This window comes from Poecile atricapillus, chromosome 9, assembly GCF_030490865.1.
Source record: "Poecile atricapillus isolate bPoeAtr1 chromosome 9, bPoeAtr1.hap1, whole genome shotgun sequence".
Lineage (NCBI taxonomy): Eukaryota > Metazoa > Chordata > Aves > Passeriformes > Paridae > Poecile > Poecile atricapillus.
In genome coordinates this window covers 17,627,706-17,653,327 of record NC_081257.1, presented here as the reverse complement: position 1 = coordinate 17,653,327, position 25,622 = coordinate 17,627,706, and the positions used below count along the sequence as shown (strand labels likewise).

Genomic DNA, 25,622 nt, shown 5'->3' with positions numbered 1-25,622 from the left:
TCTGCACCAGGCTGAAAAGAAAAGAAGGCAAACCATATGTTTTGGCCGGCCAGGCTGTTTGCCAGCAGCCCTTTATGATTCAGTAGTTACCTTGGTGAAATTCAGGATAACTCCAGGAACCATGTGCTGATGGTTTCTGCAAACCTCCTTCGTACGTGTTACAGTCCTGCCCCAGATGTGACGGGAGCACTGGTAGGCTTTCTTACAAATAGTGCTTTTATTGGCATCTGGATATTTACCATACTCATTTTAGATCTGGTGATACAGGCTGAGAGTTGCCAGCTTTCTTCAGTGCTCTCACGTGGCTGTTGCTCCAAGTAAGTAAGTAAGAAACTATTTTTTTGAGAAAGAGGTGAAATAAAATTGAGCATGGGGGTGTTTTTTTTCTATTGCTCCTCTTTGTGTGATTTGTACATTGGCACTGTAACTTTGCTTTCATACCGCTAGTCAAAACTGGAAAGGATGTTGCCTCTGCAGAGAGCTACATTTGGGTAAAGGGACAGGATTGGATCAGGGTTTAGGATTTTCACCAATAAGCTAAAGCTGCGGTGGGCGTCACTCTGGGGCAGCCGCCAGGGACCTGCCCTCCCCAGATGACCACAGGCACCGGCAGGGCACCGGCAGCCCCCAGCTCCTGTTCTGCCATCGCCGGGGATGCTCCGGGCTCTCTCCTGCCGCTCCTTCCCTCGGCCCTCGCCCGTTCCATGGGGCTTCTCCGGTGTGTGAATGCCTATTTAGCCTGGGTAAGTCATCGCGTCCCATTTCCAGCATCTGAAAGTAGAAGCGGCTTTAATGCTCTACAAATGTTTGCATTAGGAAATGGTTTTCTTTTTCAGCTCTGATTCCTGCCTTTGCAGGCAGAGTCCGGGGGCTGGCAAGGGCTGTCGGGGGCCAGGCACAGGAGCAGGGTTGTGCTGTATCCTCTGTAATATTTGACTTAATATCGGGCACAGTAAAACTTCTCCTTGATGCAGACACGAGTTTTGTTGCCAGTCCCTGAGCTGCTCCTGCTTTTACACTCTCTTTAAAACCCATGAAGAGTGAAACCCCGCGGGAGGCTGCAGCTTATCTTCAGCTCTGAGTTTCCAGACGTGCTGTGTGTCTCCTCAGCTGTTGCAAGGATATGTGTGGAATGACAGAATGTGGATTTTGGGTCTTTGGCAGCTGTGTTTAATGCAGGATAAAGAGGTATTTTAACTTTGGGATGTTGGATTTCTTATGCCTTTGTTAGTATGAATTCAGGAGAAAAGCTCCAATTTTCTTTCAGGCAAAACAAAAGCTTCTTTTGAAGGAAACAAAGTGTTTTAAGTACTTAATCAACTTGCTCAATTCAGTTGCTTTAGGATAATTTAGGAATTAAACAGAAGAAGGCTGTGTTAGTAACAAACTGCGGTTTTGGTTGGAAACAAGGATTCATTCCTGCTGGAGAAGGCAGAGGAAGCCGCAGCCTGTGGGCAAAGCTCCTGGGTCTGTTTGCTAGGCGGGGGGGTGGGGGTTCAACAGCATCCTCTATTTGCCTTTGTTTAGGCAGTGCAAATTATTTGTGTGCTTTAGGATTCCTTCTCTCCTTCAGCAGATGTTTTGTCTGTGCAACTGGTGGAATAATTAGTGAGAGATGTGGCACTGGTGTGCAAGCACCCCTTGGGGGCGGGTAGAGAAATCCCAGAGTCCATCCTGGGAGCAGCTGGCTGAGGAGCACAGTCAGCACAAGATGCCAGAAGAAAAATTCATATGGCCCAACGTATTTGACTTTATTTCTGCAGAGTGTTTGTACTCCCCACTGCCAAGAACAGGCAGGGACTGCTTCCTAGGGCAGAAAACCCTGCTGCTGCTTGTGGCAAATTTCTCTCAACATGTGAATCATTCACTTGGGATTTTTATGGTGGTGGCTGGGGATGATTAAATGTTCAGACTGTAGGAAATTACCAGGAGATTTGACTGTTTTCCTCAGTGGCTTTGGCCCCAGGGGTTGGGTGACATGGGAAGCTCTCCCTGTGTGGATCAGGCTGATTGTAGATTTTGAAGTCTCAGGTTGTATGAGCATGTTTTTGCTCAGCTGCCATTTAAGTAATGGCAGCAACATGCTGCTTCCTCTAATGATCTTGATTTACGTTATCGGTTATTTCCTTAATTAGCTACTTCATCTACTTACACCTTAAATGACTCTATTTGTTCACCCAGAGAAGGGGAAAAAGTTTTTTTTTTTCTCTTTTGAAGGATGGCATTGGAAATGTGCCAGCATGTGCGGTTCTGACTCCAGGAGATGTTGGTGCTTCTTGTGGGCTGACTCTACTGGCAGCACAGATTTTAAATGAAATGTAGATGTACATTTATTCCTGGCATCTGGGTTATGCAGACAAACAAAATGAGTTGAAGTGGTCCTTTGAAATTCCTGTTTGTGTGTATTAACTGGACTGAAGCTGGGGTTGTGTCTCAGGACGAGTTCTGGACGGAATACAGCATCTTTGAATCGCCAGTGGTCTTTACATTTCCCATGAATTAGCACATGGCACTGTGTTGACCACCCAGTGTCTCCACACAGCACTTCAAAAGCAACCTCTCCAGTTGGCCCCAGTTCTTCGCCAGTATTCCCCACACACCTTCCTTTGCTGCACTTTTTCCTGAATCTCAAAGAGACTCAAGTGTTTCTCTTTGGAGACTCCTTGTGATACATGTGGCAGCAGCCACATGGTCTGTTTCAGACCAGCCTATTTGTTCCTGCTTTAGTAAGGTTTATTATTGCTGTAATGATATTCCCTTTGTTAGCCTTATCTTCACACTCTCCCTGGTGCAGAACTCGCTGAAAACACATATTGCGTAATGAGCCTGCTTCCATATTTAAATCGGAGAGACAGGAGCTGGGACTCTCCCAGCTAAAATGGAACTAAATGCTTGCCCTTCAGTTACAATGAAGCATCTGTGCCAAAAAATTATGTATTTGGGAGGACTTACCAAAAGTTCTGACGTACACAAGCTTTAGTCCTTTGAGTCTTCTACATTTTTAGCTGCTTGGCATGAATTTGGGCTGTACGACTTTCCTCTGTCAGAGAAAGCGTTTCCTGTGGTCCATGTGAAAGGCAGAGCATTGCCCTGCAAAGCAGAACCACAGGGAGCAGCACTAATGCGTTTCCAGCACTCAATCCAGCTGGGCCCTGCTTGGATGGCGGCGCTGGAAATCCCACGTGTCACGTTTGGCAGCACACACAAACCCCCAGCCCCAGTGCTGCCAAACCCAGCTGACTCTGGGCTCTCAGCGTTACCCTTGTGGTCTTGGGTAGCCCAGGGGAATTGCAGCTTTTGGGCTGGTTTGTGAAATAGCTGAGGGTTCGTGGGAAGGACTCAAATATGGGAATTCTAATGGTCCAGAAAACAACATCCTAATATTTCTATGTGATGATTCCTAAATGATTGTCATGTTGTTGTGCAAGCATGGATCTCGTGGTCTTTGCTTTGGACACCACGGTCACAATATAGCAATGCCTCTGGGTGATCCATGTTCCCTTACGTGTCTGTCCTGGATTGCTTGTGTAACCTTGGACAAATCATGGACACCCTCCAAGCTGCAGATGGGGAGAAGATGAGCAGAGGTCCTGTTGCAGCTGTTCAGGAGTTGGTGTCAGAGCAGAGCCAGCCCCAGAGTGGTACCCAGGGATTCATGTATCCACTGGGTACCTGCAGTGGACCCCCACTGTAACAAGGACCTCCAAATGCAATGGAAAAAGACAGTAAAACCAAATAAGCTGGACTCAAGAAGAAAATACTTCGCAGGTTTATCCCCTCTGCTTCTCTTCCTCTGCTGATCCTGGGAGGAGGTAGCTGAGAGGAAATATTTGCTCTTAACAGGGTTTGATTTCTCTTTGTGTTCCTTGGAAATCTGTGTTTGGATTTTGCCCTGTTGGTGTCGGTTTATGCAGTGATGTTTCCAGCAGCTCGATTGTATGCGTATAGTTGCAACTCTTGGTATTTCGTGCAAAGATAAAAAAGAAATAAAGATGGTACTGAGTAATGAGGTGGCTTTTTAATCACAGCAGGACTCTCAAGAAAATGTTCATTAAGTATTTATATCCTATATCTTTATGGGACAGTATTCATTAACATTTTCACTGTGTTGGCACTGGGCAGTTCAAGAAAGCTACCGAGAGAATTGGAGTCTGTGTTGCACAGCCACAGACCTGGAAAGGGCTGCAGCAGGGGAAGGCATGAACGCTGGCTTTGTTACCAGATGTGTCCCTCGAAGCTGGCATTGCATTTGAAGTTGCAGCAGTAAGCAGGATTTCAGTAGTTTCACTTACCGTTCTCAAAATGCTTGTGGTAAATATTTTAGGTCTGATTTTTCTGGCTGTCTTATGAGAGTGCAAGTGGCTGACACCGAACCCCTGGTTTGCAGGCAGGCAATTAGAGAGATAAGCCTAAGTGACTTCATGTGTCTCCTTTTTTAGATTGCTCTGAGTTGATGTAAAGGGCTGGGATTAGCAGAGATTGAGTTCTCAGAGTGCTGGAAACCAGCTGTGGCCAGGGGCCTCATCCAACATGAGCTGTAGGTACCAAGTTACGGAGTGAGTTTTCTTTGGGCATGAAATGATGCCAGGAAGATTAGAACTGATGATAAAATGGTATTAATGCTTGCTTCATTAACAGCATAGAAGGTATCAAATTACTCTGGTGCTATAAATCAAAAGTGTTTCTTACATTTGTTAAGTGAAGCTATTTAAATAGTTGAAATACATTTACTTGCTGGCCTTTGCATCCTCAGATACAGGATCACAGCAAAGTGTATTAGATTTCCTACAGTGTTAATGGAAGGTCTGAAGCAGTAGCAGCCTGATGGTTTAAATTTTCCTTTAAAATAATACAGGGTCTTGTGTTAGATTTTAGGATGCCTTGTTCTAGACCAGTACTGTGAGCCCGAGACTAGCCTCAGGCTCTTGTCAAAAGCTGTAGTGGTTGCACAGGTCTGCCAGATCTGGGATTTGGGGCTGAAGGTCCATGATGCTGGTCCTGTCTAGCCACAGCAGCTGACATCCCCAGGTCGGGCTATGCCCATAGGCATCTCCCCTGATGGAGAGAAAGTTCCTTTTAGAATTACTGTCATCAGGAGACAGCTTTGTTCTACTTTTTAACAAGTGTGAAAGGGACAGAGAGAGAGAGAATTACCTGCTTTACCTGAATGCTTGTTGGATAAAATAAATGTTAATCTTGGCTAATTAGCAAATTGATTCCATGCAAATGTCTCTGTGATCCATTTATGTACTTGAAACCCCATTGATTTCCACCAGCACCATTCAGCAGAGCAGCAAGTGAAAGGTCTGACTGTAGCTATGCTCCTGGCTTCCTGATACCTTTCCCCTGTCCTTTGTATGAGAAAGGAGACCCTGATGGCAGTCAGGACAGTGGTGTGGTTTGTGCCAGGCATGCAGCACAGAGAGCTTCTCACTGGGCCTCAGCCTCTGGTTTGTCCTGTTTTTCACTGTGCATGAAGCGATGCCTTGTGGCACCCCATGTAGGTGGCTTGGATTAATTTGCCTCTGACTTTTCATTGCCAAGCTGATCATTCAGGAAGCATTCTGCAAACCTCTTGGTTGCAGTTATTCCTGAGCTCTCCTGCCCAGCTTGGGCTTCTTCCTTTCATGAGCATTTAAATTTCCTCAACATAAACATTTTCTTCTCTCCAAGCTTGTCCTTATTTGCTGTCTTCATACTCTTTATTTTCTTAAGCACTGCAGGAAACAGTTCCTTGCTTGAAGAGCTTAGAGCTCACACCTCCGAACATCTTCACAGCAGATACTTTCTGAGTGTCTTAACACCCACTAAAAATCATTGGGAGCTGAATGCTTAACTACTTAACTACACAGATACCCTGAGGATCTGACTGCTTCCCCTGACCACCTCCATTAGACCAAGGGATAGCGGAAAGGAAGTGAGAAGAGCATTCCCTCCTGGAGCTTGGGTACAAGAAATGATTCAGAATTAGTCTGGGTCTAAGCCACAGAATATTTTTGCAATTTAGGTCCTGTAGCTTGTCACATCAGTAGATTTGCAGCCCTTATGCTGACTGTGGATGTTGATCCAGCCCCTAAATCTGAAGAGCACAGTTTTTTCTGTGCTATATGCTCACTGCCAACTTTGTTGTGCTTCAAGAGAAATTAGCTAAGATGTGTCAGGGAAGGACATTAGATGAATCAGTGGAGGATGGTTGTACATGCCCACCAAAAATGGTATTTGTCATGTTTTGCCATTTCCTGTAGAACAGCTTGTCTCTGAGGCTTCAGGCACTAAAGAAAGCTGAGTATGGCAAGTTTTCCTCAACATAAAGGAATCAACGTTTTGTTCAAAGTCACAGGCAAAATCATAGTTGACATCAAAACTAAACCCAGTTTCGTGTCCCTTCTGTAAGCACATGGTGCTGCTCACTCAGGTGGAGGTGGAGAGGCTGGAAAAGCACCTAAGTGCTCTGCTCTGTGTCTTGTGTGGAATGAAAACTATCAAAGTCAGAACTTTCTTCACAGCAGAGATGTTGGAGTGCAGCAATGCCGAAATCCTTGGCCCTGGTTTGTGCCGGTGCATGCCGCAGACGCTCGGGGAGGGAAAGGCAGCTGTTGGGCTGCCACTGCTGCTTATTACACTAATTACAATTGTCTCACTGGTATTGTGAGCTTCCCTTCTCCTTCCCCCATCTGTCTGGCTGGCCATCCATGGTTGCTCTTCTCTTTGAGATACGTTTGATGTGCTTATTACCCCAGAGAGCCTGACGGTGCTCCCCCTCTCCGTACTGACACAAGGGAATGATCACAGTTTGTGCAGAGAGGGGACTTGGGGGGTTGAGCTGTTTGCCTTGAATTAAGGCCATGGAAAGGGGAGGTGTTGCCTTTACTTTGCAATTCCACATTTCTAAAAATCTCAGCCAGGTGAGTCAGTCTGGTCTGAAGCATACCAGCTTGTTGGGGATGGAGGGAAGAGGATTTTCTTCCTCCTTTTTTTTTTTCTTTTTGCCCTGTACCAGTGCAGCCAGCTACCTACTGGTCAGAGCAATGCCCTTCAGTCAGGGCACACCACAGGAAGATTCCCAGCTTTAACCCATCCATGGTTTTCCAGAAACAGCCTCAACCCTCTGCTGCAGGAGCTTGGCTAACCCTGCTTTCAGTCAGCAGCTGAGCTGACCCCCAAACTGATGTTCTTCTGTTTTAAGGAGACACCGTAACTTAAACACTCAGCAAAAAGAAAGCCCCACTCCTTGGGATGCCCACCTGTTTTTTATTTCCCTGGGGAGGGGTTATGCCTTGTCACAGGCTTTGCAGAACAGCCCACTCCAAAGAAGCTGGCTGAGCCACAAAACAATGGGACTCACTAAATCTCCAGCAGCAATAATTGCTTCTAAAAGGCTAATGTATTTAGTCTGCTCGTGTTTAGCAAACAGCTTTGCTTTGCCCTTTGAAGATAATGCTGCGTGTTCCACACAGATTGGTAGGAGAAAACAGAGGAAGAAATGGCCTGTATTTTAATGCTGGTGTCCCCTGTTAATTGCCAGCAATTTGGCTTCTCCACCCCTCCTGGTGCTTGAGGTGTGGGCAGGGTGCTCACATGAGCTGGGAGCCCCACAGCTGAAGCTCAGGCTGGTGGAAGGCCAGCAGCAGCCTGGCAGGGTAATGTGTTCTCTCTGCAAGCCATGCCTCAGTGTGGCTGTGATGGAAACAAGCAGCATCTTACAGGATGGCTTTGAGCCTTCCCTAGGGCTGTTCCCAGGTGTGTGGCTCTGGCTCTGGTGAGGAGGGATGCTCTCGTGTCACTGCCTGCATTGGACCCATCCAGGGGAGTGGGGACACTGTGGGACCCCATGGAGGAGGGAGCCAGTGCAGGAATCAGTGGCCACGTTTCTGGCCAGCCTTCTCCGGATACGGTGTTAATCCCTCCCTGCAGGTGCTGATCCCCCTGCTCCCAGAGCAGACTATATAGCTGCATTTCCCTATAGATGATGATAAGATAAAAGCCTGGCCGTGTTCTACAAGAAGAGAAGAAGGTTTAGGGGATGAGAAGCGGCTGCAGGAGGAAGGGATGCGGGTTTCCAGCTGCACTCCCGCCGCCGAGGCCGCCTTTGATGCGGGCTGTGATTGATGCTGTGTTTGGAGCAGGCAGTGACGCGCTGACCTTTTCCTGACGGGCTGAGCAGCTCTAATGATCTTGATGGAGCTGGCGATTTGTGTATAGGGTTTGATGTACAAGGTTTGACACGGCATGGAGAAATGGGACTAGAGTATGACTGACAGCCCATTCCCATTAAGGACAGTGAGGCACAGGCTGTTCTCTAGTGATTCCTTTCAGTGAGAATGCTTTGACGAATTATATTGTAGCAAAGAAGTTTTTGCTGCTAAATACCATCCTTTTAATAGCTTCAAAGCAGTTAAAAACAGATGAGAATGAAGTAACTTGCAGGCCAAGAAGGCTTATCACTAAAAAGGCTGTCTAAATTATACACTTAATTAATATTTAGTGATTTTTTTTTTTTTACTCTGAATTTAATGTTGAGTCCTTAGGCAGATAAAACAATGCAGTGGCTTGCATCTGAGATTCTCTTTTTCTGTAATTCAGCTGTATAAAATTTCAAACCCTGGACTTCTCGCAGGCAACATAAAAACCTTTTAATTTCCATGAGTTGAGCTGTGTATAAATCACACCCTGGTTGGCACATCTCGTGGGTGCTTGTGGCAAGAGTAATGAATTTCATGGTTTGTTATGAGCTACTAAAACCAACAGAAACATAGAAAGCCTGTTGTAATCTCAGCATATTATTCAAGGAAGCAATTTATTCCTAAGTATGAGCAAATGTCAAGCCACGATAACAAGTTGTTATTACTAATTAAAACAAAGAGAAGAATAGCAAACATCTCCTGTCATGTGTGTGCTGTTGCCAGGCTGTCTGGAGGACGCTGGAGCTCCATCCAGCTTCAACCAGTGGGACAGCCAGGCTGGGAACCTTGCCATTGCCTAAGACAGGTCGACCCTCTCTGTGCATTCCAGAAAGGGCACTGGGCCATGATCCTAAGAGGGCTGGGGCTGGCAAACCACCCAAGCTTAAATAGAAATGCCAGTTTTCACAATTGTATTATTTTCTATGTTTTGGAGGGTTTTCTTTTAAATCAAGGTTGACTTGATTGTAGAAGTCTTGTGGAATTTGGTGAGTACTGAAACAGCACTTGCTAGTCCATCTGCTGGCACTAGCTGGTTTTGTATCATCCAGGGCCACTTCTTGCTCTCAGGTGTGAAATAAAAACCCATTTGGGCACCTTTCTTCCCACTGATCTGTTGGGAGGTGAGGAGCCAAGTGCATTCCTGACCAGGTTTGATCTCCCCCTGTTTGCAGATGCGCTGTGAAATTTAAGACTTGAAAACATTGCAAAAGCCCCTTCTTGTTCATGACCCAGCATGCATGATTCCCTCCCTGACATCATACGAGAGAATTGGCTGGACCCAAAAATTAATTTACCACCTCCCTGTGCATTTAACACAGTTTGGATGCAAGCAGCAAATGGGTCTTTTATTTTAGTTGGCAAAAAGCAGGCAAGTGTGTCTCCTGGGTGGGAATAGAAGCATGGCCATCTCAGATCTCTGCTGGTGCCAGGGGATTTTGGCCAGCCCTGCCGCACGTGACTGGGAGCAGGGGCTCATGTGGTGCCAGCCAAAGTGAGGGAAGCACTGAAATCCTGCTGGCAGCCAGGGAAGATGTGCAAAGTCTGGTTTAAGGAGGTAGAAACCCGGCTTGTGTCACTTGTCCAGGACTGGGCTGGCTCAAGGCTTGCCTCTGAGCATAGAGATGGTCAATTCCCCTGGTCCTGGGGGATGCACAGCTTTGGTGGTGGGGCCAGGCAGTGCATGACTAGTGCAGAGGAGAGCTCAGTGACTTAAGAAATCCTCAGTACATAACCACTGACCCGAAACACCCTGTTAGACAGGTTTGAAGCCAAAAAATAAAACAAAAATCATCTGATGTGACAGCGACCCTGACAGTGTCAGGCAGTGAGAAGGGCGGCAGCGAGGGAGTCCTGAGCTGCTGCCAAGGCACATGTCAGTGCAGACTTGCAGGGTTAGTTGGTTATCCTGAAAATACATCTTCTATTTTGTGTAAATGGAAAATTAATTTGTTGCTGATCAAAGATTTAGCTCTTTGGAGAACATACCACCAGATAAGCTGAAGATTTATGCATTTCCTTTGTAACATATTTTCAGTGAACACTTTATTGTTTGTGGAAAGGCCCCAAGAAAAAGATGTGATTACAAAAATAACTGTGTGGAGTTTATTTAGCTTAAATTACAAGAGAGTGCTTTAATGAGGCTTTTGTAGACATCATTAAAGGACACTATTAAAAAGTCTTCAAATAAGAAGCCTATCAGGCTAGCAAAGGGGAGAAAACCACAGGAGCATCTGGATTGTTCACATTCGGTTACAAATTTGATTTCAACGTATAAAAGTAAAAAACATATTAGTTCTGAGTGGAAGCTGGAGGCTATGAAAGCCTTATTGTGTTAAGCTCTCTAAAGCTTCTTATATTAAGGTGATTAAAAAAAAGAGAGGAAGAGATAGTGATTGATGAAACCCTGTTGTTGGTGTGCTCTGTGTGTCATCCCAGGGTGTGCTGAGGTAGGGACAGTCGGTGGATGAGGGTCCTTTTGGGGTGCCTTGCTATGGGGGGGGTTGGGGTACCAGGCAGTGATGCTCAGGAGTGTCAGCACAGCATGCTGATCATCCCCACGTTTGTGTGGTTCAGTGCTGCCAGAGGACACGGGCAGCACAGCATGAGCTCATGGCCATGCCTCAGTGTCCAGCTCTGGCTGTGCACCAGAGGGTGCCAGCCAGGGCCAGGCCTGTCTCGCTGGGTGAATTGGTAGGAAACACAGAAAATTGTCTCTAAAATCAGCCGCAGTGCGTTTGGGCTGCACCTCCCCTTCTGCGTCAGCTACTGCTGGGCTCGATGGTGTTTTAAAAACTAAATTCCTCCTTGCAGACTGACAGCACAGATCCTTACCCATGGTTCTGCCAAAAATGAGTGGAAGACAGCAGTGGTGACAGCCAGAGGAGTGGGTCTGTTGTGGTTGGTCTCAGGCAGCAACCATGTGAGGAAGGTACAAATGGCAGCCCCAAGGAAAAGTGGAAGAGGCCAAGTTTGGGAATTAATGATCTGCATCTGATGTTGGTCTCTCTGCCTCTCTCACTATCCTGTTTTCCTTTGCAATAAGACATTCCTGCTTCTAGCACTGAGAGCTGTGAGGAAGCATTTGCTGCCTTGCTCAAAAAGAGTAAAGAAAGAATGGAGCTTATCCTCATTTAAAGTCCTGACCTGTATTTCATGACTCAGATTCTCTGAGGAGCTTTCCCCATACCTTGAGCACATCCTTGTGTGTCTTCTGAAGAGACAGGTATTTGGCTGGGTAGAGTGGGGCTGTACCCTGCCACACAGGGTCATTTTCCTTCCCTGTCACTAACAGATTTTGCAGTAATTTTGCCTTTCCCATCCAGTGCTTGCAAACCTGTGCCCTCTCCAGCCTGTTGTTCTGCTGCCCATCGCTGCCTTGTGCCCAGGAACCACACTGGGCTCATCCTATGCTGGCACAGGGCTGGGAGCACTGGCTCTGCCAGTGGGGATTGCTCTGCAAATTACAGGGTGAGTGTGGGAACAGAGTGGGAAAAAAACACTGTAGTGTCCAATTCTGCATTTCTGTGGTCGGAAAGAGCAATGGGAAAGTAATCTATTACTGTGCCTGTGGCTGTGAGCCAGGATGGACTTGGTGGTGGTGAGGAGCTGCAACCCCCATGGTCCAGGACAGGCTGGTGGTGTGTGATGTACAAGGGACAGTGTGTCCCTGTGGGCAGCATTTTGGGGTGGCAGAGTCTGAAGCCTCTTGTGACATCCCAAGGTAGCAGTGCTATGCAGTGCCCTGATATGCTGCAGCAGAGGATGCTCACTAAATAATTCAGAAAGGCAACTTGATCTGACATTCATCAGGTTAGTAGCCCAGTGACCTTGAGGACAGCAGTCTGCTGTTGCTGCATGTGGCTCTGCTGTGCAGCCCATTGTCATCAGGAGAGTCAACATTGTCACGTGGAACCCTATTGATTGACAGGCAGTCAATACATCAAGGTGATAAAACACAGCATTTATGAAACATGGGCTCTTGCAATGATTTGTTAAATTAGCCATAGGTCTGAGTTTGTGCAAATGGCAGAAAGTTTAGAGTTGACTGGGTTTGGCTCTTTGTCATTGAAACTGTTGACAAAGGGAGGAAAGATGGTGCTACATTTACAAGCAGAGCTGTCTGTCACACATCCCTGCATTGAAGCAGGAGCTTCCAGCTCTTGATCTTTCTTTATTTTAGTAGCTTTTTACTTCTGGTCTCTTACTTCATTGCTGGCAGTTATCAGCATCCATCCTTGTAATGGTGCAAGTCCTTCACCTAACCTTTGATAATGTGCTCCTCCGGCTCACTATTCTTCTTGCTGCCTAATGAAACACCCGTTTCACCTGCATAATGTGCAGAATCCGTCAAGAAATCTTGTGTGCCTTCTGGAGTTATTCCAACACATGACCTTTTCACAAGCCTCACAGTAGGTAATGGTAATATGGAACAATTGCCAGCAAACCGGCAGCTTTCAAAGCGGGAAGGCTCATTTCCATTTCCCTGAGACAGTTGTGTGTCCAAACGTTACACAGCTTCTGATCTGATTCCTTGTCTCAGAAGAGGCTGTTCGTTGGATTTTGTGGATATTTAGATTTGCAAGTATTAGAACAAGAAGTCTGTCAGGAGCCCTGACAATCAGAGATGCTGTTTGGAGACACAAAGCTCTTCTGCTCACAGCTAGCCCTGCAGCTGAAGTGTTACAGACATTGGTCTACTAATTTTTTACTTCAGTTCATGGTTCTCACACCCATTTTATCTTTGTGCATGAGCTTAGACTGAACAGTGTGCAGTTCCTGGTACGATCCCTTTGTGCAGATGATCAGTTGGCCAAGAAAGCCAAGCAGAACTCACCTTTAGGGTGGTTGGTTGTGTGGGGATGACACTGGCACGTGTCCTGGGCTGGGATTATGTCAGGTTGGTGCAGGTGAATGAAGCTGCTGTGGATGGTGACACAGAGGCTGTTGTACAAAAAGTGTGGGGTTGGACACTCGTGCCTTGCCAGCCTTTACCCTGAGGGCGAGGCCGGCTGATGAAGACCCTTGGAGCACAAATAGAGACTTTGCACCAAAGTGTTTGCAGCTTCAGGGCCTTTTCTCCTTGAAAGTTAATGCAAATAAAATCAGACATTTTTACTCATGTTGGGTGAAAATTAGTGCCTACAGGATGTGCCCTATGGAGTAGGACACGTTCCTTGTGCTGTTTGTAGCCCCGAGTCACTGCTGCGTGCTTTTAGGGATATGTTTCCAGGGAACACACGTAATTTCTGCTCTGCAGCATTTCTGCTCAACATTATCATTTTATAAGCAGGCTTCTTTGTTTGCTTTTGCCCAGTTCAGTTTTGTCTCATTCCCTTTGTGTTGTAATGAACATGTTCTGAGTTTAAGAGGAGAACTAAATCATCTTGAGGCCATGGCACGTTAACCACAGAGAGGCAAGATTAACAGCCTGCCTGCAGCGCTGATTCAGGCTGGAAGGGGCAAAATGGGCCACTTCAGGAAGCTGAAGGATCAGGGAAGATTTTTTCCTACAAGTTCTGCTCTTTGTAGTTGGAGGAGTTGAAGGAGACCATTCTCAGCATTTGAGCCCTCTCCAGCAGAAGCCCCTGCTCCATGAAAGGAAGGTCTGATCTGGCTGGATGCACTAAGAGCCAATGCTCAGCTCTTGAGTTTGCAGCTCAGACTGTTTATTTGTTTACTTATATTAATATAAATGGAAAAAAAAAAAAGAGAGTTTAGAGCTCTGCACATTCTTGGTTTGTCCCACTCGGCCAAGTAAGCTGGGGAGACTCTTAGAGCTGGGCTGGTTTGTCCCAGCTGAAGATCTCATCCTTGAGATTTTGAGTCTAATTCCATGTAATTAAACCTAATTTATGAGCCTTAGTAATAACAACAATTTAAGGCATTTGAGGCTGCAGAAGGACTCACAGCTGTAGTTTCTGCATCCTTCTGTGTTCTGAAAACATAGCTAATATTGCCAAAATCAAGGGCTCTGAAATCTGGAGTCAGGCATCAAAAGTCAGGAGCGTGCAACAGAATGTTAAAGAAACTTCCCAGTCTGACATTCACGAGACTCTCTGGCAGTCATGCTCCCAAGGTCAGAGACTTTGTTCCCTTCACAATAGCAGCTCCAGTGAGCCAACGAGAGCCCTGCCTGGCTTCCCCACACACCCCACTCACAGCCAGACCAGGTTTCCTCACTGGTTCAGCCCAGGTTTCCCATAGCAGTCTCAGATGTCCTGGTCCATAAAGCCATTTATTCCCAGAGCAGCAACACAGACATAGCCCAAGCTGGTGCCTCTGAGAAAAGCCCTCCAAGAAAGGAACTCCTGGGCTTTTATCCTCTCACAGTCTACCCAGGCACAAGATTTTCATGGCCTCTGGTCCTGGGGTTCCACCCAGAGTTTAAAGTGCATTTCAATCTCCATCTCAGTCTGCATTTTGCAAGCCCAGCTACCTGGACCAGGTGAATTCCTCAACAAGAAGCTCTATGTGTTGGGAAAGTTTCATTTGCTTTCTGTGGGGTTTTTTTGAGTCCACAGAAACTAGTTTTTTGAATTTCACTCTCTTTTTGCAAATGGTAAAAACGGAGAAGTACACTGTCCTCCAGATGACTCGAATTATTCATTCGTGACCACCGAATTCCCAAACAACAGACTTGAGGAGCAACAGATGAGATTTGGCAGCGTAGCTCCTTCTCTGCATTTTCTTTTCCAAGGGGAAGGAAACACAGGAGGAAGAGGCTTAGCATCCCCGTTGAGGTGGTGTATTCCTGGGGCTCACAGTACTCACCTGAGACACACATAAAAAGGTGTGAATCGTTCATCTGTCGTGGCCGTGTGAGAGAAAATGTGTTAAAATACGCAGTGACCAAAATGCCACGCTAATACCTTGTATTCCCCAGAATATTTAGCCTTGCTGGTCACAAGCATGCTGCGTCTAAAAACCAGTAGGGAATCATAGCAAACTACTGTAGAAGATAATTGAGAGGGCACTGAAAGACAGAAGAACGATACATTGCTCGGAGCCAGCGGATCATTGCGTTAATAGCCCGCGTAGCTAAGACGCGGTTCCTGAAGTTTGACAGCAAGTTGAGGTTCGGTCAGCACCAAAAAAGAAGAGAAGGATAATTAGTGTCTTCACACCATTCAATTTGGGCTGCTGGTGTGAAGCCAACTCTTTGAAACACGCAAGCGAGCGAGGAGTATGTATTTTTTTCCCCCTCTCCCACTGCCCAAGCAGCCTGGAGGATTTATTGATTTGGGAGAGCGGGCTGATTTCCATGTAAATAAAGGGGGGGTGGCCGGGCCGCGGCGCCGGTCCGGGTGGGATGCGGTGGCTTTGGCTTGCTGACATCATTGCTCATTAACATGCAGGAGAGGAGAGCAATGCAACAGCAGAGCCCCGCGCCGCTCCCGCGCCGCCAATTATTCTCCACGGGCTGCATCGCTCCTCGTTAATGCCCTGCGCTCGGCGAGCAAATTGGACATCCTCTCGCCACCTCCAAGGGTCACTTAGTGAAAGGCAGGCTGGAGGGGGGGAGCTGCCGGATTCATTCGGATTGGGAGCAGAGAGGGAGGGACCCTCCGGAGCCGGATTTCAAAGGGAGGCAATTGAGGCGAACGCTTCAGACGCGGGGCAGGAATGGCACGTTTTTCCAGGGCAGCTTTCCTTCGGGAACGCGCCGGGATCGCTGCGTGCCTGCTCTGAGAGGCTTGGGGCAGAGCCGGGAGCGAGGGATGCTTTATGGCACTGCGGTGCTCGGGCTGGTCCTGCGAGCAGCCCTCCGGCTCCGGGCACAGCTAGGACAGCCGCCCAGCACCAGAGACCCTTCCCTCCCGTGCTGCCACTGCCAGCGGGAACAGGTAAGGAGCTGCCTTTGGCCAGCGACTTCACATTTGTCGGGGATTTTTAGAAGGGATGGAAAGTAGAAGGGAGGAGGAGGAATGAGGAGCATTCCATGGATGCACGCAGCTGCGTGCTAACTTTGCTCAGTCTGCTGCTGGTGGTGAGCTGCGAGGGGCTGCGCTGTTTTTCCAGCCTTTGCTGTTCTCTGTGTTTATGGATGTAAAAGGTTAATTGGTAAATTGTATTTCTGCAGCTGCAGGACGTCAGAGAGAAATGCTGATGCTATTGTAATGGAGTTCTCGTTTTAAAAATAATCAGGAAGGCTCAGCTGGCTCTAACAGGAGTTAAAAAATCTTCATCTCTCGGTGTTAATTGTACTGCTCTGGTAAATGCAGCTCCTAGCAGCCTGGGTTCTCTGCACATTTTCTAAGCAGACTGCATGCAGGCTGGGGCTGTGAATGAGGACGTTGCAGTTCAGATGTTTATTTTGGTGGTTTTGCCTTCCTGAGAATAGGAAGTTTTAAAGTAATAATCTTTCTAAGCCCTTGTTGTTTATGCCAGAATGCCAAACTATAAACCAGCCTAGTACTGCAACCTGGGGGTTATGTTTTTCAATGCAATCTTTTCAAGTCCAATTTCCCTTTTTCTCTTTTTCCTTGAACATTTTAAGCAGATGTGACACAGACGTGACCTGTGACCGTGGAAAGATTTTAATCCAGTTACTCTTTGTTTTCTAGTCATGATTCCGTGGCGGTGCTAAACAGGGATTGAATCTTTTCGAGCAGTTGAGGATTAGCGCTGGACAGAATAATGCCAAAATAATTATTTGGACCAGATGCAGTGTCATCCTTTCAGTTTCAGCCCTCTTATCTTGTAACTTATCTGACTTATTTTCATTCAGCGATTATTTCGCCTGCTGTGGGAGCACTTACACGTCTCGCATCACTGCCTTGTGTTTATAAGGGTGCTGGCTTGAGCCCGTGATAAAGATTTGTAAAGTAAAACTGTCTGCAGCTAACAAGATTATATTTTGCTTCGTATTTTAATCTTCTCCCGTTGTGTGTTTCCTGCCAGCCAGACTCGGCTTAGCAGAATGACCCAGCCTTGCGCATTTGCTGTTGGCAGCCTGGCTCGGGCTCAGCCAGCGCAGGCACGGATCAGGCTGGCAGTGTTTGCTTTCACAGGTCAGGATTGACTGCCTCACGAGACACCAGCTGAGCCTTAACTTTTGAAATAATGACAATTTTCATCCTAGCTCATCCTGCTTCTGAGCACTTTGCCTATCAGCCAGGTTTTTTCCCTTTAGGATGCACGGCCTGGGAGATGTTTGGATTGCAGCATGTTTACTGGTCCCGTGGTTTCTGCTTGTCATGCTGCACATACAAACTGGTGAAGGCCCTTAAAATAGCACACACAGCCCTGGGGCAGGTCGCTGGGAACTCACTTAGCTTAGCTAGTCTGGAGCGATGGGCTTCGAGCCTGGAGTGGGGTGGGGGAAAGAGAGGGACAGGAAGATAAATACTGCCTGTGGAGAGCCCAGATCTCTTTCCAGCAAATTCAGACCTGAGGAAACAATGAAGATCCGCATCCTGAAGAGAGACAGGTTTCTCAGTGGACAGCTGGGTTTGGATCCAGGGTGCCAGAACCCCAGGCTTGGGATTTTAATCTTCAGTTAAGAACAAAGCAGAAAGGACCTCCTGTGATAGAGATCTGCATCTTGTTAGGCTAAAAAACCACCCAATGCTATCATTAAAATCTGACAAGATAACCCTCAGGGTAGGGCAGGGCTTTGTCACACAGACCCACACTGGCTCTTGGATGGGGAGCCCAGAGGGAGAGTTCCTCAGGGCCCTGCTGTGCCTGCCCTTTCACTGCCTCACGTCTCATCCCCAGTGGTCTCTGCGATCCTTGGGGTTGGGGTTGTCCTGCCACGGGGGACACCAAACCCTCTTGGGTGTCCACAGGTCCTGCATCTGCCCATCCTGTACCTTCTTCTGCCTTTTATAATCATGAGCTTGGCTTCAGCACTGTTTGCCCACCAGCTTCAGGGTTATTACTGCTGCTGCTGAGCCTGTTCTTCTCTTCAACTTGTAAACTAGTGCTTTGCATTTCTTCTCCATGACTGGGGAAAAAAAATATGTGGCTATTGCTGTTTCTAAAGCTAGACCTTTAAGGAGAAAAAAAAACCCTAATATAAATATGCTGAGAGTAGCGGTAAGCCTGTGAGTTGGCAGACTGCCTCCATCATCTTGGATGTGAGGGAGCAGCCTGTTGGATGCCTTTTCTCCTGGTAGCATGGCTGGGCAACAGGCTGGGGCTCACTGCAGCTTCTTTTGCCTCTTCTCTCTCTCCCCTTTGTTTGATCTGCAGCTCACATGAGTGTAGCACTTTGCCCACTTCTGTCTAACCTCTATTATAAAAAAAAAATTATTGAATCTTCTGCAAAATATCCTGAGAGATCCAAGTTGAGAGTTCTTCTGAGAGCTGCTGAGTTATTAATATCCTTTAATTTAACCATCTCATTTCTATGCATCAGAATTTTCACAGTTTGTGTCGGGGGTTGTGGCTCATGGGAGCAGCCGGGCACTGTGGTTCAGGTCGAGGGTGTTTCAACTCCCCACTGCTCTTACCCAGCTCACGAGGAGAAACTGGAGCCCAAGCAGGGAGCTGTGTCCACTGCAGAGCACTGGGGTGCACCTGGGCTCTCCAAAATGGCCTATGATGCACCCCAGATCCCCCACTGTGGTTTAGCCACAGGCTGCTGGAAAGGTTGGACTTGTTTTCATTCTCATCCTGGGATGTTGCTGCAAGGTCTGGCCACAGCTTTGGTCTGTGGTTCTGTGATTCCTTGTTTGCCTTAGAGGGCACCAGACAGATCAGATGAGGAATTTGGGGGCTTTGTGCATTGTATTGTGTTTTGTCCTAATTTCTTGGTCTGTTTCTGGTGTGCTGGTGGTTGTTCTCTGCCACATATAGTGCCTCAGACCACAGCAGGACTGGGAGCAGCTTGGAGGCTGCCCCAGGCCATGCCTCAGGGAAGCAGTGGTTTGGGGACAGGGCAGTGGGAACCCACAGGCAGATGTTCTACCTGCTTGTGAAAGGGATGGTCGTGATCCATGATGGAAACAGAGCAAATGGAAAATCCTCAAAGACTGCTTTTGCTCATATTTGGCTGCAACTGGCAGTGCTGGGGATAGTTATTTTTTTATTCTTCTTTTTCATAATTAAGCAAGAATAGCTTTTGCATTGGTAAAGGATGAGTTTTAAAAATAACATTATTCTCCAGCCTGAGGCCAAGCATGGACAAATCAACCAGAGAGAAGAATTTTTCCAGGAGGGGAAATGGGCTTTGTCATAAAAGCGTCAGTACCATCCTGGATACCTTCACTGCAGCTGTGGGCAGTGCAGGGGTCAAGGGGAACTACAAATAAAACAATATTGTAAAGAAAGTTGCCTTGAGCAGATCAAGGCGGGAGACAAGAGAAAATGGATGGGGAAGATGGAGAAGAGTCTGATTTGCAACTCCTCCATCCTCTTAGTGCTTCCCCACCTCATGTGGACCTTCATGCAGATAGATGGGTGGCTACACGTGCTCTTCCTGTGGCCTTTGGGGGGATTTGTATCTGTAGGATGCAACCAGTTTGGTTGCTGGATTATTTCTCTCTTCCTTGGTTTCCTGGCATTACTGTTCTGCCAGCTCTGTTGCTACCACCTGATGTTGATCTATCAAGCCAGCTGTTCCCACAACATGCTGTGTCAATGAGTGTTGGCATCCCTTGACTGTCCTTGCAGGCCACCAAGGGCACCTTGTCCTCAGACTTTGAATTCCTGCTGTTGTAGGTAGCCATGTCTAATTCACCTCCTCCTGCATCACAGTGGGCAGGTAAAAGCTTTTGCTGAGCTTCCTTTTCAACCCAGATAACACAGAGTCTTTGCAGTCCATTCCCACTGATAGATTGGGTTCAGCTGCAGTGACTGGAGGAGCTGTGAAGTTGCAGAAACGTTTTATCTGGAGTGGGGACCATTTGGTTCAAAATACAGTGTTAGAGAAATTGGAGAAAGAGGCAGAACTTCAGCCTGAACTATCTGTTTGGAGCACAAAAGCTTGGGGCTCCTCTGTTTAGGAAGTCCATGGGGAAGCCACAGCTGGGTGCTGGTTGTGGTTGCTCCGTGCCTCAGTTTCCCTGTGCTGGAGAAGAGCTGCTGGGCTCTCCCTATGACAGTGAAGGACTGTTAATTTTTCCTTACGGGTAAATGTTCGCCCTGCCTGGGGGGTCTAAAGAAACGGGTCTGTAAAGCTGGAGTTCACTTGGGATGGGAAGATGCCTCATTAGCTCTCAATTGGGGGAAGGAGATAACAGGCAGGGATATTAAGACACCCTTGTTAAGAGACTCAGGGGTCATATCAGCTGCCCCAAATCCTGAGCTACCTTTCCCTTTTCCAAGAGGTCTTGGGATTTTGGGATTTACTGACAGCTGACCCAAAAGCCTTATTGCAGTCAGAATGATGGCACGATGCTGGAGAGCGATCAGGCTGCCATGTATGCCTTAAGCCAAATGAGAAGGGAATTGTCTGTCTGCATTTACACCCCCCATCCGAGCAGAGCAGACAATTGCTTTTTGAGGGATTCCAAACCTTGCATGTTAATGTGTGCACAAATGCATGCAAATCCTGTATTAGGGAGCACAGCAGAGGCGTTGCATGGTCGTGCACGGCCATGGCATTTGGGCTCCTCGCTTTGTCTGGAGAGGGAGCTGCTCCCTGATACAGCCCATTTATTTCCATCCCAGAAGAAGCAAGTGAGAAGCAGAGATAAGCACCCGCTGGGGGTGATAAGGGCTGTTTACCGAGTTCCTTCTTTGTCCAAGAGGAATTTTAACATTTCTGCCACAATTTTAAACTCTGCCTTCATTCCTGCTGCTGCTGGGAGGGGTTGGGCTCTGCCCTTTCTTAGAATATCTGTGGGTCCCAGCCTGGGCAGGCTTTGCCTCGGCGCTGTTTGTTGTGTTATATTCTGCATGCCCACCTGCTAAACAGGAAGAGACGAGCTTTGTGGCCAGGAGTTTTCCTGCAGGCAGGGTTGTGCTGTCCTCAGCATCCTGGGGAGTCCCATCCTGCCTGTGCACCCCAAAGCCTGACACTCAGGCTGCTCCCTGCGAGAGGCCAGCTTACCTGGCTCCTTTGCTGGAGCTAGACATTATTGGCAAGGACACCCTTTGCCTCGGTCACAGGCTGCCCTCCATCTCCCTTCCCTGACTTTTTAGCTCTGCTCTTGCTTTCCCCAATTGGATTCTGCTGGGTTTTCACAGCACGGAGACCTCATCTCTCTTCAGAAAGCTGGGGTCACACTCACAGCTCTCTCCAGAGCCTCTTGCACAGCACTAGTGTTTTCAGCATGGTTTAGCTTTTTTTTCGTGCCATTGCTGAGATGAAAGGGCTGTGAGAGGCTCCAGAGATGGCAGAGGCTGTGCTTTGCTAACAGGGTTGTACAACAAGGGACTGCCTCATCCCAGAGACCTCGTGGGTCAATTGGGTTTGTGTCAAGATCCTCGTAAGTGGACCAAAGCTGGGAGTGTACTTCTGCATCCCAAGCAAGAGGTTCTTTGAAGCCAAGTTCTCTGCTTGGTGTGTTGGGTGCTGTTTGCTTCAGATTCCCCCTGTGTGCCTGTTTTCATCTGTAGAGAGAAAAGGGCTGGCATGGAGTGTTGGATCACCTTCCTCCTGCACCAGTGTCTTGGTAGGGATGTGAACAGGAATAGGCTTAAAGTCTCCTCTGAGGAGAGGACTTGCCTACTGTGCCAGGAGCACCACGTAAAAGCAGCCAATGCAAAATAAAACACATCCATCTTGTAACTTAGCTGGCCTTGAGGAGAAGAAATTTTTCAGTCTCTTTCTGAGACGTTGCTGCTTTGTACCATGTGAAGTCAATTCAAGGCAGGCTCCTTTCCAGCTAAATCTGACACCAGGAAATGTTCTTTTTCTCCCCGTTTGCTTCCCGCCGTCCTGGCCCCACTAGAGGACAGCTCTGTGTGCAGCTCTGTGCTGAGCAGCCCTGCTGATGCTCCCCAGCCCGTGCCTCCTGCAGCAGCCTGCCTGCCGGCTGGCTCCCCCTTGCCTCTCCTCCCTGTCCACAGCTACAGCTGCTTAAAAGCTCCTTTATTCACCCTCTGTGCTCAAAGCCAGCCGTGCTGTCAGCCATCGTTGTTTCCTCCCCAGTGCTGGTGATACCTCTGAGTCACCAGGGCAGGTTCTTCCCTGAGCCAAGCTTGCAGACCTGGGATGAGAGCAAGATGGAAAGGCTCATGAATGAAGATGGGATTTCCAGACAGTGATTGGTGTTAATTTATTCTTGCTAAAAAATCCCCACTTGTCTACACTCTTCTCAAGTTGTGCAAGGCTGCACAGGCAGCAGAGGTTGTTGCTGAGGCTTTGGTGGTGGTGAGGCTTGAGAGCCAAGCTGATGGGTTTCCCTTGGAGGAGGTGCCACCCCAGGTGGGCAGCAGCTCCTTGTCCAGGGTAAGGTGTGTGACACACCGATGTGCTGAGCATCTCTGCAGCCTGTGCTGTGACGAATGAGCTGCTGCTGGCAGGAGCAGCCAGGCAGGCTGCCAGCCATGGCCCTGCTCCTCTCCAACACCCACCAGCTCTCCGCTGTGGCACCCACATTGTCGCTGTGGTCACCGCAGGCACCGCCAGCGCTGACACGTGCGTTGTCTCGCTTTGTGCTGCTCCGCTCTGAGCGCGGCAGGGGAAAACGTTTCTTTTTCAATTTCATCTCACATTTGAAATGTACATTCTGATATTAAATTTTTGCTATGGGGAATTATTTTTAATTATAGTGAGCTGGAAGATGATAAAATAAAGTTGAGTAAGTGAGACCTATGTGAAGAAGTCATGGAAACCTGATCATAGACGTGGAAAGACACTCCTAGGACACTGGGTATTGTTCCCATGAAACGACATATCCTAATGTAAAGAAAATTGTAATTAAAGCTGTTAATCATCTGCTTTTAATGAGGGGGGAAAAGCTGAATATCTCAGAGGCAAGATCTGGAATTTTGTATAGTTTGCCTTGGGAGGTGGCAGAAACCCCATGCCTGGGGATGGTCAAATTTTAATGGTGCAAAGTTGTTCTGGCTTGGGGACATCACTACTAAGTAGATAGGCTACCTGTTTTCATCCTTTGCTTGTCTGACCAGGGAAGCCACTCACTGGCAGTACTTGCTTGCCTGGGATGGGGCAGGAGAGAGGGTGGGGTAAACCAGCTTCCTGACCCTGTCCTCAAGCTCCTGGCTGCCCATGGTGTGAGCTGGGGGAGGGTGGGAGTGATCTCTGGGCTCTAACGGATCTTATATCTCACCTATTCACTCTTTGACACTGTTATTACAAGTCTTGATTTGTCTAATTTATTAAAAGCCAAGGCATCTGATGCTCTCCTGCCATCTCCCATCTCCTGAAGGGGATATATCTGGAGTGGGAAGGAGGAAGAAGCCTGTGGGCTGGCTGCTTCCCTGTCGTAATGCTCATGCTCCCAGTGGACTGTTGGGTTTGTCCCCCTTTGAAACGTGATCAATACCCCAAAAGTCAAAACTTGGTTAAGTCCAGAACTCCCTTAGAACAACTAACTATAGTGCCAAATCTGGGGCTCTATGAATTATTCTTAAAATCTTGTTTCCTATTAAGCTGCTTTTAATCGTATCATGAAATGAGATGGAAACAGCAATGATACCAGTGACTTTGCTGAGGCAGAGTACCCCTTCCACACCCTTCCACGGTAGCTGATTAATTAAAATATTCACATGAAATGGTACCTTGATTATTTTTTAAGGAAACAGCCAGAGGTGATGCCGAGACTCCCCGACTGGACGCAAACCAGACGCTGGAGTGTGTGGGGGTTGCTGTGTGGTTTAGATCTGATGAAAGGCAGGAAATGGGAAAATCTGGCAAATCTCCCTGGCTTGACTTAACGGAGCCTCTTGACTTTTGCTAGAGTGCGTTTTTTGTGCTGTAATGGCCAAATGGAAATTTAGACTTGAAGCTGGATCCGAGCACTGCTATGCTTAGCTGGCTTGTGCACAGCAGTGAAAGAGAAGGAAAGGTGTTTAAAAATTCCAGCCTCCAGGTTTAACTATTGCTTCCCTCTGAATTCCTTTGCTTTACCGCAGAGCAGAGAAACCTGCAATGGCAACTGTAAATTTTCATTTGATTTTGTCTGGTACCTTATTATCTCTGAGATGTCTCCCTTCTGCTACCCAAGTGAAACCTTATCTCATTCCTCAGAAGTCAGTGGTGCTTCATTAGTGCAAATTAATTCAGAATCCTGTGTGGTTGCTCTAAAATAGATACCGTTGACCCAGCCTGTGGAAAAGCATTGAGTTTTCAGAAATAGAAGCCAATTTATCAGCATTCCCTTTAACCTCTTTTTCTTTGTCAGGGGCTGTTTTCAGCCAGGTTTGTCCTTCGCTGTTACTGTGGTGAAGGGGTGTGATGATTAGAGAGATGAAACACCTGTCCTGTGAGGAAAGGCTGAGACAATTGGGATTGTTCAGCCTGGAGAAGAGAAGGCTCTGTGGTCACCTTATCAGCCTTTCAGTACCCAAAGGAGCCTGCAGGATTGCTGGAGAAGGACTTTTTACAAGGGCGTATAGGATAGGACAAGGGGGAATGGATTTAAACTGAAACAGAGTAAGTTTAGGATATTAGGAAGGCATTTTTTACTGTAAGGGGGGAAGCCTTGGAATAGATTAGAATAGATTGCCTGGAGAACTTGCAGATGTCCCATCCCTGGAAGTGTTCAAGGCCAGGCTGGATGGAGCTCTGAGCAACCTGGTCTAGTAAAAAGTGTCCCTGGCCATGGGTGTTGGAACTGAATGGCATTTTAGGTTCCTTTCAACCCAAACCATTCTACTAGTCTGTATTGTCCTTCCAGATAAAAGTTCAGGTTCAAGCCCAGGAAGAAAATGTCACAGGCCACAAGCTGCAGGAACAGCCCCTTTAAAGAATTGTTAAGAACAACAGATATTTGCAGCAAATTAAACTAATGGCTGTTGAATTGCAACCTGTGGGCTGCTCTTTCAGTTCTTGTGCTTTCCTCCCTGTGCTGCTGAGGCTCAGTTGTGGCGTGTACCACCGAGTCAGGTGGTTAAGATTCCATTGCAGTGTGACTGTGGGTTCTGTAGCCTCCCTTAATTTAATTTGGCTTTATATGTTCAGACTATAATCAATTTTTATGCTACTTTAATAACCAAATTTATGCTATCAGCATGCTAAAGAGACTTGTCATTCACAGCTTCCCAGTCAATCCACCATTTCCCATTTTAGCAAAGTGCTCAATTGTCCTAAATTCAGTAATGACTGCAATTCTGACTGGCAAGTCACACCCCACCAGGCATGGCCTGTGCCTCTGCTGGCCCCTGGAAATACTCTTTGTGCTGCAGTAAAGGGATAAGCAATTGCATATCCCCAAACATTGGGCAGTCTGACTCAGATGGATTGCCAAGACTTGTTACTGCAAATATGGACTTTTATTTCCTCCTCATAAGAGAGACAAATCCTGTGTTAGAAAATGCCTGAGCATAAGAAAGGGTTGAGTTTAGTCTCTGCGGGCCAGT

At 47.4% G+C, this 25,622-nt stretch overlaps 1 protein-coding gene across 3 annotated transcripts in view; it reads left to right on the top strand.

Moving 5' to 3' along the window:
* The window catches only part of PRICKLE2 (prickle planar cell polarity protein 2), a 102,248-nt gene that overhangs the window by 45,740 nt on the left and 30,886 nt on the right, over positions 1–25,622 (top strand). The window contains exon 1 of one of the 3 annotated variants that reach the window (XM_058845331.1): positions 15,842–16,027. The exons of the other annotated variants lie outside the window; for them this stretch is intronic. The gene's annotated coding sequence lies outside the window, so the exon portion shown is untranslated. Of the gene's footprint in view, positions 1–15,841; positions 16,028–25,622 lie in introns of those variants that run through there. 3 annotated transcript variants of the gene reach the window in all.